Source organism: Bidens hawaiensis, unplaced genomic scaffold (genome assembly GCF_021521415.1).
Source record: "Bidens hawaiensis isolate Kalapana, Puna unplaced genomic scaffold, B.hawaiensis_p1.1 tig00049894_1, whole genome shotgun sequence".
Taxonomy (NCBI): domain Eukaryota; kingdom Viridiplantae; phylum Streptophyta; class Magnoliopsida; order Asterales; family Asteraceae; genus Bidens; species Bidens hawaiensis.
In genome coordinates this window covers 67,995-81,457 of record NW_027498938.1, presented here as the reverse complement: position 1 = coordinate 81,457, position 13,463 = coordinate 67,995, and the positions used below count along the sequence as shown (strand labels likewise).

Here is a 13,463-nt window from a genome sequence, read left to right as displayed (position 1 = left end):
TGGAATACTAGTTCGCACAAACAAAAATTATATGTTGTAGGTGAGATTCGAACCTTTGACCCCTAGTTTAGTCCCACCATGCTACCTTTAATTCTATGTTTAGATTTGTTAATATTCACATTTATACCCGCGTCCTCCTTTATCTTTCTATATTTTAAAACTTTCATTTTTTTTATATTAAACATTTTCGATCAAATGCTAAGCTCCTTTACGATCAAGTTTGGGTTTTTATCAACATACGAGACCCGATCTACTATCCCTTCAAGTTTTGAGCTAACGGTTCGCAAAAGAGAAACCTTTTTTACTAGCCTAACTTTACTCGCTTAACCCGAACCGGTCTATCTAGCTTGTTTTAAACAAACTTTGCCACTTTATTAATCTAAGATACTAGATCTAAAAACTCACAAAGTTTAATTTAATCTAAGATCATATATAAGAACCTCCCTTTTCAACTAGAACATATATTAGATGAACCCGGTTTGGATCTTGGATTATAGACGAGTTTTGCTTTATGTTTTCTTGCTTTCAACGAACAAAAAACGAGCCTAAATCTTTCTTGAAACCTTAAACTCGGAATTATGGAGATGTGAAATAGAGAGTATATGTGTGTGTGTGTTTGAAGATGAAATGATTGGATGAGAAATAGGGTTTAAAGGTTGAATATTTATATCAATGTACATGGGCTTCCCAAGCATGGTCTATATTTTTAATCCAAGTCCATGATTCATATTAAATAATCAATAATAATAAGTCTTATATTATTATTAGATTAAAACGGATGTTAGATTGACCATACCAATTGGCTAATGATATACGAAGAATAAGTCGCGATGCGAAGCGTCTTCATATGGGTCGTAACTCGGGGCGGAAAACCTAAAAAAAATGAGGATTTAGAGAAATTGACGGCCAAATAGAAGGGCTTTGGAGGAAAAATCACATAACTTGGAGAAGAATCGCATGTGTCGATGATTAACGCATTGGGGGATCATTTTATGAGTTTTTTGTTTTCTGATTTTGTGTTGAATAATTGAACATATTATATCTACGTGTTATTTTGTTTCAACATCATGTTAGGCTAAACTTATATATTACTTAGGTACTAGATGAGTTTTGACTTGCTTTAATGAATAATCTATGAAAACCTTTTGATGAATAATCTATGAAAACTTGCTTTGTCTTGGTAAATTCATGCTTTAATCACTTATGATCTATATGAATATTTTGAGTTTGTTGTTTTATCTTTATCTATTTGTGTGGTTATGACGATTTTAAAGTTTAGTCTTGCACTTTGGAGTTGGTAGTATAAATCATGTTTAGGTTGTAGGTTTCTAGAGTGTATATTGCCTTTGTACTTTATAGTAATATCATCTATAGATTATTGGTTTCTGTTTGTAATCTAGATCTTAATATTAGACATAATCTTTGGGTTAAAGTTGACTTTTTTTAACACAATATAACTATATTGTCATGTTTAGATTAAGCATTTTAACCTGTCAACCGACAACCATACACAATTAGGTCTAAAAAATATGAAAACATAAACGTCAATATATATTTAGTCTTTATATATACCTAACTATGTTTATATTTTTATTATAGAGAATGTTCATATACAAAATAATCTTAACATGAGAACGTACGAAACAATCCTAATATACCAAAAATGAGACATATGAAGCAATATCAACTATGATATCAAACTATATGAACAATATTTTATAATAATAAAGAAAAAATCCAACAATTATAACATAATCAAAAATCAACAAGAAAATAGTAACAACAAATACTTATAACATAAGAAAAAAACCGAATAATAACAAAAAAAATTGTAAATCAACAAATACTTATATGGGAGATATGAGGGATAACCCTGGCTTGCCAGGGTTCGAGTCCTGATCTCACCCGGTTTTACCAACTCCTCGCTGTCGTGCCGTTTGGCGGGCGTGGGGGTCGGGTTTTATCTGGGGAACCCTCAATAGGTGGACCTCTAGGGACTCTGTCCGTCTGGACTCGTGGCCGGCTCGGGCTACCTTTAGCCATTGGAGGCCGTGTATGGAGTATCCAGCGTTATTTAGTTGGTCTTTCAAAAAAAAACAAAAAAAATATTTATAACGTCTCATAATCAGAAATCAGCAAATACAAACAGAAAAATAATAGCAAACAGTTATAAAAACAAACTTGCTAATAATAACAAATTAATTTTCACTATTTTATATTAAAATTAAAATGTATTGATATGAAACTTTTAATTATAATAAAAACACAAGATATTTTTTTTATAACAACCTAAGCAATAACAAACTTTCAGTGTTATTTTCGCGTTTAATGATCCCTAAATTCGGTTCTGGATATCCTTTCAACACGTGTGGTTGCAAATACGGTCCACGTGTTCTCACCTCTCCACGTACACCCATCCTACTCTTCGTACACGTGTCTTGATGCATCCGTGTAACCCTAAGGTTCAATTGACTTCCTTCATTTGTCCTTTATTGAACAACAACTCAACTTCTACGTGTCATATGCTCTCTGATTCCACATCACAACATGCCTCTTGCCATCACATATACGTATATATATCCTATATAAACATGGATATATAGCTGGCTAGCTAGGCTGATCATTGATGTGCAGATTTGCTAGCTAGTAATTAATATTAACAACAATAATACTAATTATTATTGTTATATAATAATGGTGAAGCCTAGCGGAGGTGGTGGTAGAACGGAGAAAAAGGAAGGGGGTTACAAGGGTGTTAGAATGAGGAAATGGGGCAAGTGGGTCGCGGAGGTTCGGCAACCGAACAGCCGTGACCGAATATGGTTGGGATCTTACGACACGGCTGAGGAGGCGGCTCGAGCTTATGACGCCGCGCTCTTTTGTCTACGTGGTCCGTCCGCAATAATTAACTTCCCAACCCATCCGCCGAACATTCCCACTACAGCTGACCTCTCTCCGTCCCAAATCCAGGTGGCGGCGTCACGACATGCTCGTTGCTTGTCCGCGGATTGTTCTTTGGTGGCACAAGATGGTAACCAGAGAACGGAGTATCGGGAGGGGCAAGAGTGTAATTTACTAAGAGATTTTGGGAATACGACGTCGTATTTCCAAGCGGGAGAGGAGGGCGGCGGCGGGTGGTGGCGGTGTGGTGGTTGAGAGGGAACGTTTATGGGCATATTGAACTATTGAAGAAGAGAAGAGGAGAGAAGATGGAACTTGTAGAATGGATAGTAGGATGAAGGATAGATGTTAAAACATTAGATTAATAGTTTTCGAGGTGGCTTCGGTTAAATATAGCATAAGTAATGTGGTAAAACCGTAAGAGGGTAAAAAATAAGTATCGATTTAATTATTTGTTTATTTATTATTTTCGTTCTTGCATACGTGTAGCATAAATATCCTTAATTCCTTAGTATGTTATATAATAGAGTAAATAAAACGTAAATTTATCAAAAAAGTTGGTTGGGAGTTAGATTATTATGGCTTTCCCGTTTTACCCACAACGGAGGATCAGCCCCGTGATAAAGTGTGGCCCTAAAGAATTAGGAGGATATTCTTAAGAAGAAAAGGTTTAAGAATTAATACTATTTGTGTTTTTAGGTTTAATGAAAAGGGAGGAAAGGAAAGAAAACTTATGTTTTCTTCCATTTTTTTGGAAGGAAAAGAAAAAGAAAATGAAGTTAAAATTTTATTATTATACCTTTAGGTGAACATTACTTCTCATTTTTTATAGGATAGGAAAGTGAACATTACTTCCCATTTTTTAAGAAAAAGAAGTTAAAATTTTATCATTATATCCTTAGAATATCTTTAGGTGACATTGCTTTTCATTCTTCATTATTGTTTCTATGATCTTTTAAAAAAACCTCACTCTATTCAACAACACGCAATTGGGAATACAAATTATTGGGTACAGTAACATTCAAAATGATAAGACTTGGTAGGATAGTGGAAGTAATTGAAATTGAAAATCTGAATCTAAACCAAAAAATGCAATAAATCAATGTCTTCATGTATAAAAATCATAGAGTAAGCAGCATGTGTTTCGATATCATAAATACAATAAGCCCAAACAGATTGTAATAAAATGTCTCTATTCTCTCATTTTCTGCACTGCAACAGCCCAAACAAAATAACAAAGCTAAGAATCAATATATGTATAAAAGTAATCATTTCATCATAACCAAATGATAAATGATAATTGTTTACAACATCTATAACCAACTACTACTAACAATTTCATCTTTGCCTAAGTAATAAAAAAAATACATAACAATCTAAAGATGACAACTAATATTAGTATCAAAATATATAACCAACAACTATTAACAATGTCATCTTTGCCTGAATTAACAAAAAAATACATGGGCATCTAATGATGACCACTAAAAACATCAAATCCATAACCTAAAACTACTAGGAATGCCACCATTTCCTAAACTCGCTTACTTACCATCCCTCATCATACATTTCAATATACCCACGCGCATCTGAAGAGGACAACTAAACAATGTCCATGCTTTTGCTTGATTGTTAGCCAAATAAATTAAAGTGTATGTCCGGTATTTCATGGGGTTCCAAACCTAATGGCTCTAATTCCTTACAAATTTCCTCAACAGTAAACTCGCGATGATAAGCTCGATCAAATATTTTGTTTGTTTCTACCAAGATTTTATTTCCTTTTGAAATAGCATCAGCCACATTGTCAAGACAATTCACAAGCATCAAGTTAAATGATTCATCTTCTTGTTCGAGTTTTCTTTTTTTACTTTTACATTTTTTTGCATTTGAAGACGGCTCAAGTGAAGAAAGCAGAGAATTTAACACTTGAATATCATCATCAAAATTGCAATTATTCTCCAAAGTCACTTCTTCGAATGCTAGTAAGCCATCCAATTCAGCAATTGTCTTTACTTAAATATTGTCATTCTTTTGCAATTGAGCATTTCTTTGTTTAGCGGTTTCAGCATGTGCACCGGATGCCCTTTCAATTCCAAATTGTTCTAGCAAATTATTGTGGTTTGACATTCTTTTTGTCTTCAACATTCATCAGGCTTTGACTGTTTAACTAAATAAATATAATAGTATTATAATTCATTACGTAACTATTTAAGAAAACAACTAAAGTGCTTAAAATGCTTATGGCTATTAATTTGTCCCATACTTCGTCCTCCGCCTTAATTAGCTGAGTCTCAGAATTTCATGAGAAACCACTTAATGATGTTCCTTGAAACATATCATACCATTGAGAAAAATGCTCTTTCAACGTTTTCAAACAATGCTTCAGATGATTTTTGGTAATATTCATTTGAAGCTTTGTAGTTAGCTCCTCAATCATATTAGTGTACGCTTGTGAGGTTAATGTCCCATTTATCCTATAGCCCTTATCTTTTTGTGTTATCATCGCTTGAATGAATGCATCATCTATCATCTCTGTCCACTTGAAGTGTTCCTTCTTACCGGTGTTTCCAATGACTTCTTGTTTACTCATGATAACTTCCTACATAGCAACATAAATAAAAGAAGGATACCTTGTTATAAAAACTAAATAAATGAAAATCGTAAATGTAATAACAAAACCTACAATAACATATGATGTTTTCAACTTTTAATTGTAGTTGAGTATATTATAATAAAATTTAAGTTATAAAAGAGCCCACTGCACTTTGCTCTCACCTATTTAAATTTAATTAAACTCAAATGCTTCAAAAATAAATGAACTAATGGGTGTTTTCGTGGTTTTAAACCAAACTGTGAACACCCAAAGATGGTAATGAAACCCGAGCTCAATGAGAAAACCTAAAACCTGAAACATTTGGGACAGGTACTACCGTCCCGCTAGGGTATGAAACGGGTTTGGGATTACTTTTGAACTTTTTCACGGGTTTGGGACGAGTTTGAGATAAGTAATATGCCTGCTAACCCAACCCGATTAGTCCTGTTTATACACACCATGTACCTAATTGTTAGAATAATAATCTAGGAATCATTTGTTTGTTGCCTATAGTGATTTTTGAACTGAGTTTTGAGCTAACAGTGGGTGAAGAGGTAGGTCCCAGCAGAGCCCAGTTGGACCCACAGGACTCACCTTGAAGAGAGACGTCTGCGCAGAAACCAACTGGATCCGCAGGACCCACTATGCTCAGAGACGTGACGTCCTTACGCGCAGTACGCAAGCTGTTCCCGTAGGAAATGCCTCCCAATGGTGTACTCCGCCTGTTCCCGCAGCTGCGGATACAAGCCATCAGGGAAGGCCACCCGCGCAGCAAGGCTACACGCACAAGGCACTTAGCTCTCAATAATTCAGTAGTCACCTGAAGGAATGAGCAAAGCCGGGGAACAATCCAGCACAAAGGCGGGAGGGGGAATACTCCCGCCCAAATGAGCCAGTCCGTACGATACTGGAAGATCTTTTGTACTGTACCTGACGAGGTATGGGCAAAAGATCTGACCAGAGATACGACAGCCCATTGACAACAGTATGGCGAGCAGCATGCTCTTGTACTGTATGTCACTATTAGCCGCTACCTACTCACCAACTCCTGTCATACCACGTGCATAGCCTGCAGTTGGTGGAAAAGGAATAGTACACAGCAGGCCTGGTCACTGTCAGCCGCTGCCTACCCACCAACTGCCAGCATGGCACGTGCGTAGGCCACAGTTGGTAGAACAGGAATACTATTCAACCGGCTATACCCTCTTGGAAACCTACCTTCGGCTATAAATACCCCAAATGGTATGATCATCTCATCTTATCTTGTATCTTATATCTTATACCTGATATCTGCTCTAGCAATCTCTTAATATACACTTATATTCAAGAGCAATCTAGTCTGATTCTCACGCCGGAGGGTGGTCACAAGAAGGTACCCCCCCCCCTTCTCAGTGACGAGCTCACGGTGTCTGTTTTGCAGGTTATCGGAAGAACCATCTTTGCCGGATCTAACCCCTCGTGGGAAACATCTATTTAACCCCCAGATTATCCGTAATCTGCCCGGGGTAACTTAGTGTTTTTTCATTGGCGCCATCCGTGCATAAAAGCTAGAACTTCATTTCTTTTCAGTTTTTTCAAACTTCTGGAAAGATGGTTAAAGAAACTCCGGTAACCACAACCCCAGCTACTGAGGGGAATACCGGCGACTACACAGTTTTTACGAACACTACCCCGGTTACCCAAGCCGGGGCAAGTGCAGTAAATTTTACGAACACTACCCCAGTTACCCAAGCAGGGGCAAGTGCAGTAAATAATCGCTCACTGGGATTCACCGATACCCAGTTAGAGAGACAACGAACGAGGCTCCCCCGCCAAACACTCGATGAAGTTAAAGCGTTGGCGGAAGCACGTCAAAAATAATTCCAAGCCGTGTTGGATGAACGCTTACGTTCACTCCAACAGCCTGATGAATTCGGAGAGTACTGGGACAATGATTCGGAGGAATCCGATAGTGACGCAAACCCTCGTCATAGGGCGAAAGGGAAGCGTAAGGAAACGGACTCCCAACAGAGAAGGCGTTTTGGAGAAGCCTTCAAACCAAAAAACGCAGGTGGAAACCCACGTGACTTCTCCAAAACATTTACACCAACTGCTGCAAAGGCAGGAACGTCCAAATTTGCAAGGGACATTGCGGAAGCAATCGTCCCGAAAAGTGCCAAACAGATGTCCAACATCGGCACTTACGATGGTATATCTGATCCAGACGATCATTTGAACAGGTTCATAGCGGGGGCAACCGTCAGTAGTTGGACGGAACCTACGTGGTGTTACATGTTCCAAATGACGCTTGTTGGGGCAGCTAGAGCGTGGTTCGATCATCTACCGGTCCACCACATCTACGATTGGGAAGACTTCCAGCAAAAATTTAGCCAACACTTCAGCCAACAAAGAAAGTATACCGAAGAGCAATGGACAATCCTCAAATGCATTCGAGAGGAAGATGAATCTTTGCCAGACTTCATCACTCGCTTCAACTCAAAGAAGCTAAGTCTGGGTAATATTAGCGAAGATCTTGTTCGCGCTGCTTTCATCTAGGGCGCGAACGACCCAGAGCTCATCCGCACCTTAACAGGTAAAGATGGCATGCCATCCACATGGGATGCCATCATGACAGCAGCTAAACGCTTTGCGGAAACGGAGAAGCAACTGGGTAGAGACCTCCCCCAGAGCACAAACCTCTACACCCAGAAAACAAGAGAAGACAACGTCCTTACCGCCCGACTAAACAAAAAGCGGAAGCTAGGCATTTGGCAGTCAAGGGTAAACTTTGACACCTCATCCGACTTGCAACATCGGTTAGGCGGAAGGGATAACGTACAGTCGAACCAGAACTCCAGATGGACGCCACTCACCAAAAGCGTCACCGAGATATTCGCCACTGAGGAGCTCCCATGGCCAAAGGCTCCAATAATCCGACATCGTCACAATGCTGATCGGAGCAAATACTGTGACTTTCACAGGACAAAAGGCCACAACACTGAAGAATGCACAGACGTAAAGGACATCGTCGAAGCATTTGTCAGAGATGGGACGCTCGCACACCTCGTGGCGTAACGAACGCTGAGCAGGCTGATGCGTGTAGAACCCCAGCTGGGGAAAACACGAATAAAATTGCAGCTTCAATGCCGGAGACTACATAATGCGTAAACAACGAGATCCCGAACCAGGTGCATATCTGCTCGATGGCACTCCCATCCCAACAACATGGAAGGGAGCTCAATTACACAGTTTGCATGTAGATCAATTCCAAATTTGTAAAGAAAAGGCCCAGAGCCACTTCTAATGGAAATGATTCTCCTTAGAACATCGACGCTGATGATTTTATATTTATACTTATGAACTTTCCACACGGATATGCCGGTTTTCACCGCATAATTACGTGGAAAGTCGTTACGTGGGGAAGGCGGCAAAACCCGCATAAACCCAAAAAACGGCAAACCTTCACGCAGGTCAGTTAAAGGTAAAGTTCAGTCATCCCACTAAATGAAAGTGCCGGTCTATCCGCACGTATCATGATAGAGGAAACTGAACACTAACCTATTAACAACCGCGCGTCGAACGGTTAATTTATTCAACACTGATGCCGGTACTCACCGCATAATTACGTGGAAAGTCGTTGCGTGGGGAAGGCGGCAAAACCCGCATAAACCCAAAAAACGGTAAACCTTCACGCAGGTCAGTCATAGGTAAACTTTGGTCATCCCACTAAATGAAAGTGCCGGTCCTAACCGCACAAATCATGAGAGGAAACCGAACCTATTGACAACCGCGCGTCGAACGGTTAACTTATTCAAAATACTTTAGAAAATTTCTAACAGAAGGATGAGGAAAACCTCCACGCAGGTTAGATGTAGGTAAAGTTTAGCCATCCTACTAAGTGCAAGTGACGGTCTTACCCGCACAATCACGAACGAGGAAGCAAAACTCCAACCTATTATCTACCACGTTCAAAGGTTAACTTATTCTAAACACTTAGAAAATTTCAAAGGAAAAGATGAGGAAAACTTCCACGCAGGTCAGATATAGGTAAAGTTTAGCCATCCTACTAAGTGCAAGTGACGGTCTTATCCGCACAATCATGAAAGAGGACGCAAAACTTTAACTTATTATCTACCACGTTGAAAAGTTAAATTATCTAAGTACTAAAGAAATTGCTAAGTTAAATCAGAATATGCGTGAAATAAACAAGGCAAGGGATTGGCAAATAATCTTTGTTCCATCGAAATTCAAATATTACAAAGATTGCTGGGTACATACCCGCATAAAAAAGAAGCCATACAAAAATAAAAATCTACTCTAATGGTGGAAAGGGATCTTCAGGATCAAGCCTCAGGACCACTTCCACTTGGACCCGCACCATCAGTAGAGTGTGGCGGTTCAATGAAAGCTTTAAGGATAGCTAGCCCATCATCAGCAGCGGCAACTTCGTTTACCTTCTCCACCACTGGATGCGGGAAGGCGGCATACTGATTCACTGCTTGGTCGTATACAGCTTCAGTATCCACATCAAATAAAGGGAAGTTGGAAGGCGGGATGCCTTTCTCAACGAACCCTAGACCAAGCAGGAAGCCGGCCTTTTCCCCATCCTCATGAGAAGCGTTGAGGGCTGCGCTCATAGCATCGTCATAAGACGTATCCGTGAAGACCCGATGCACAACCTACAAAAAGAAAAAATACAAGTATCAAAACCTTTTCTATTTACAAAGAAAAGCGTAACGACATTATGAAGTTAAGCTTACCTGAGACAACGCTTCTCGAAGAAGCCATTCCTTGGCAACCAGAGCCTCTTGGAGGGCGGCTTGAGCTTGGTTACGGGCGCGTTCGGCTTCACTTTTATTGAGGTTGGCAAGCAACACTTCCTTTGCAGCAGCCTCTTCAACGCCCTTTAGCTTCCGCTCAGTGTGGTCAAGCACGCCCCTCTGGTCCAAGATCTCTTGGAGCTTCTTGGCGTCTTCCATCGCCAAGGCATCATGAGCCTGTTGGAGCGCCTCTAGTTTGGCTTTAAGTTCCTCATTCTCGAGGCGTAAAGGCTCAGCAACAGCTTCAGCCTTGGTGGCCCTCTCGGTTGCGTTCCGTGCAGTTTCCTTAGCCAGCCGAAGCTATTCGTTAACAGCTTGGGCAGCCTTGGAACGGGCCTCGAGCCGGGCCTGAACTTCAACCTCCAGGGCCTTGAAGGCCTTCTCCTTTTCCGCAGCCACTGCGGTAAGCCTCCTATTCTCCTCCCGGACAGCCCGCGCCTGAGCTACTTCTTGGATGCGAGCTGCTTTTAACTTGTCGTTTTCACGACAAAGCAGCTCGACGCGCGGCTGCATCCGGGCCAGGAGAACCCGAAGCTCATTGGTTAGCCTACCCTCCTGGTAGCTAGCCATGGCTTCCCCCAACGCACCACTGGGAGCTGCGTGACGAGCCCACTCCACGCACTCCACAGGCGTGCGAAGGGTTGTTCCTCGGCGGATGTTCCATCGTGGAACATACACTTCATTGGAATCCGACACTGCAAAAAACAAAAAGCAGTTAGGAAAAGATGATATAAATAAAAAAATAAAAAAAAAGGCCAAAAGAACCCTACGCACCTGTAGGGTCGACAACAGGCCGATAGCCGCCAACCCATCACCTGAACCCAAGGGAAATCCGTCCAAGAGGTCAGGCAGATGGGAAGGAGGCAGAGGTTGGCGAGAAGCCCCAAGCATACCTGAAGGATCGGCCGTCGTTGCCGATGACGGAGGAGGCATGGTGAAGGCCGCCGCGGTAGTAGAAACCAACGGAGGTGAACTCACCGTAGGTGAACTCACAACCGTGGTCGCCGCTGCGGAGGAATCCGCAGAAACAGTCACCGCCGGCTCAGTGAAAGATTCAGTAAATATGGCACTGACAGCCGGCGGTGATGTCATCGCAGTTGGAACAGTTGGCTCAACTGGGTGAGCAACTGAACCAACTGAAGCAGGCGCAGCCGCCTGGGTCATCGCCTCAGGTAGGTTGACCAAACCTACCTTCATGGGTCCGGAGGTGCTCCTCCCCGCTCCACCCTGGAATGCGGTAGCATCCACGCCTGCACAAAGAAGATATAAGTATAATGGCGGAAAGATATGAAGTTAAAAAGTAAATGAAGTTTGTACTTACGAGTTTTCTTGAGCCAAAAAGTGCGAACAGGCGGGGACGAACCCGATGGAGCCGGCCTCTTCACGCCGCTCACCGTCGTTGTCCTGGGCTGCTCGGAGGTGACGGTCGTCTCAGCCTCCGGAGCAGTGGTCTTATCACCACCAGGGTTCCCCGCCACCTCCTCGCTCTCAGTCTCTGAATCAGACCGAGGCACCGGATCGGCAGTGGAGGCAACCTTCGCCTTCCCCTTCCCACCGGCAGCCTTCTTCTTCCGCACCAACGGAGGACCATCTGCGGATTCCTCATCAGAACACAAGATTAGAGGAATTCCAGCAGAGGTTTCAGCATTGAGGGGTCGAGGGTTGAATAACTCCTTACCTGGCCGCCTGGCGCTCAGGATCTCGTGGCCTGGCGGGTAGACCTCCACGAACCGATCCGCCGTCTGTTCAAGGATGGGCAACTCGTTCTCATCTAGAGCACGAGTACCCATCCGAGCGGGACTATCAGCCTCCCGCGGATGCAGGAGCGACTGCAAGTCGTTCACCTCTGAAATAAAAGAAAAACAGTTAGAAGACAAACCTATATAAACAAAGAAGACAGAGCATACCGTAAGGGACAGAGTTCAAACCGTATTCAAGGACGATCGGGATCTTTTGCGCCTCCGCATCCTTCCACACCCGGCTCATCCGGAGCATCACCATCCCGGACTCCGCAAAGCGGTAAACCGGAGATTGGACTCGGGAAATCTTTGAGAACCATTCCGCCTCCTGGTAGTTGGAGGCGTGAAGGCTGGGGAGTGCTTGCCCATTCTTGAACTTCATGGCAAGGGGGATGGCGCGAGCGGAGATATAAAAGAACTCCCGCTTCCATGAACGAAGACTGCGCTCGGTTGCGCAAATCTTCAAACCCTTGATCCGGGTTATCAGAGTATACCACCCCTGGATGCACCTCCAAGAGTAGAAGGTCATCAGGCGGTCGACGAAGGGCTCAACGCCCAGAATCCGGCACACCCACTCGAAGTGGCGAATCTTTGCGATCGCCATCGGGTGTACCTCGGTCAGGTGTACACCGTGCCTCTCCAGAACACGGTACACAAACTTCGTCAAGGGGAACCTAAGATTCCCATAGACAAAGAATGCGGCATATACCCTGATCTTGCCTCTGGGGGCATCATACACCGTCTGGTGAGGTTCAGGAAACTCAGGCTCGAAAGACTCGAGCATGAACTTCCTAACGATGTACTGATATAGATCGACAGGCAGAGCACACTGGCACTCGCCAGCAGTACTCTTGTCATCCTTGTCGGACGTGGATGACGGGTTCTCGGCGTACACCCCAGCCTCCTGGGCTGTAGCCTCAAGATCGTGAGCAGAAGACATCTTGCAGGTATGAAAGAAGAGAACGATTTCAAGAGAATGCTCGACTGAAAAGGTGGGTATTCGCCGGAAATCGTTTTGAAGATGAAGAGAAAAGTGAAAGTGTGGATTACAGAGGACCCTCTCCCCCTTTATATACTAATCGCAATCAATGCGATGAATTTAATGCGGAAGAGAGAGAAATCGCAGGTGCAATGAAACTATGACACGTGGCCAAGAGCAAGCTGGCAACAGCTGTTGAAAGGACGCGTGCCATTAATTTCGCGGCCACGCGCCCGAAAAATCGCGCCCACGCGCCTGAAAAAGCGTCTGGAATGACCATGTACTGTCACGTCACCATAACTTCCTGCACGTCCTGACACAGTCAGAAGAAACCGTCGGACGACGTTTCAACAGTTTGGACTGTTCTTATCCTTTCACCAACTCTTCGAATTTCAAAATTTCAAAAAGATTCAAAAGTAAGCGGGAAAATACCCCTTACCTTGGCAACCAAG

General features: G+C 42.6%; 1 pseudogene; it reads left to right on the top strand.

Moving 5' to 3' along the window:
* Positions 1-2,694: 2,694 nt before the first annotated feature.
* On the top strand, positions 2,695-3,156 carry LOC143598278 (ethylene-responsive transcription factor ERF016 pseudogene; annotated as a pseudogene).
* Positions 3,157-13,463: the final 10,307 nt, after the last annotated feature.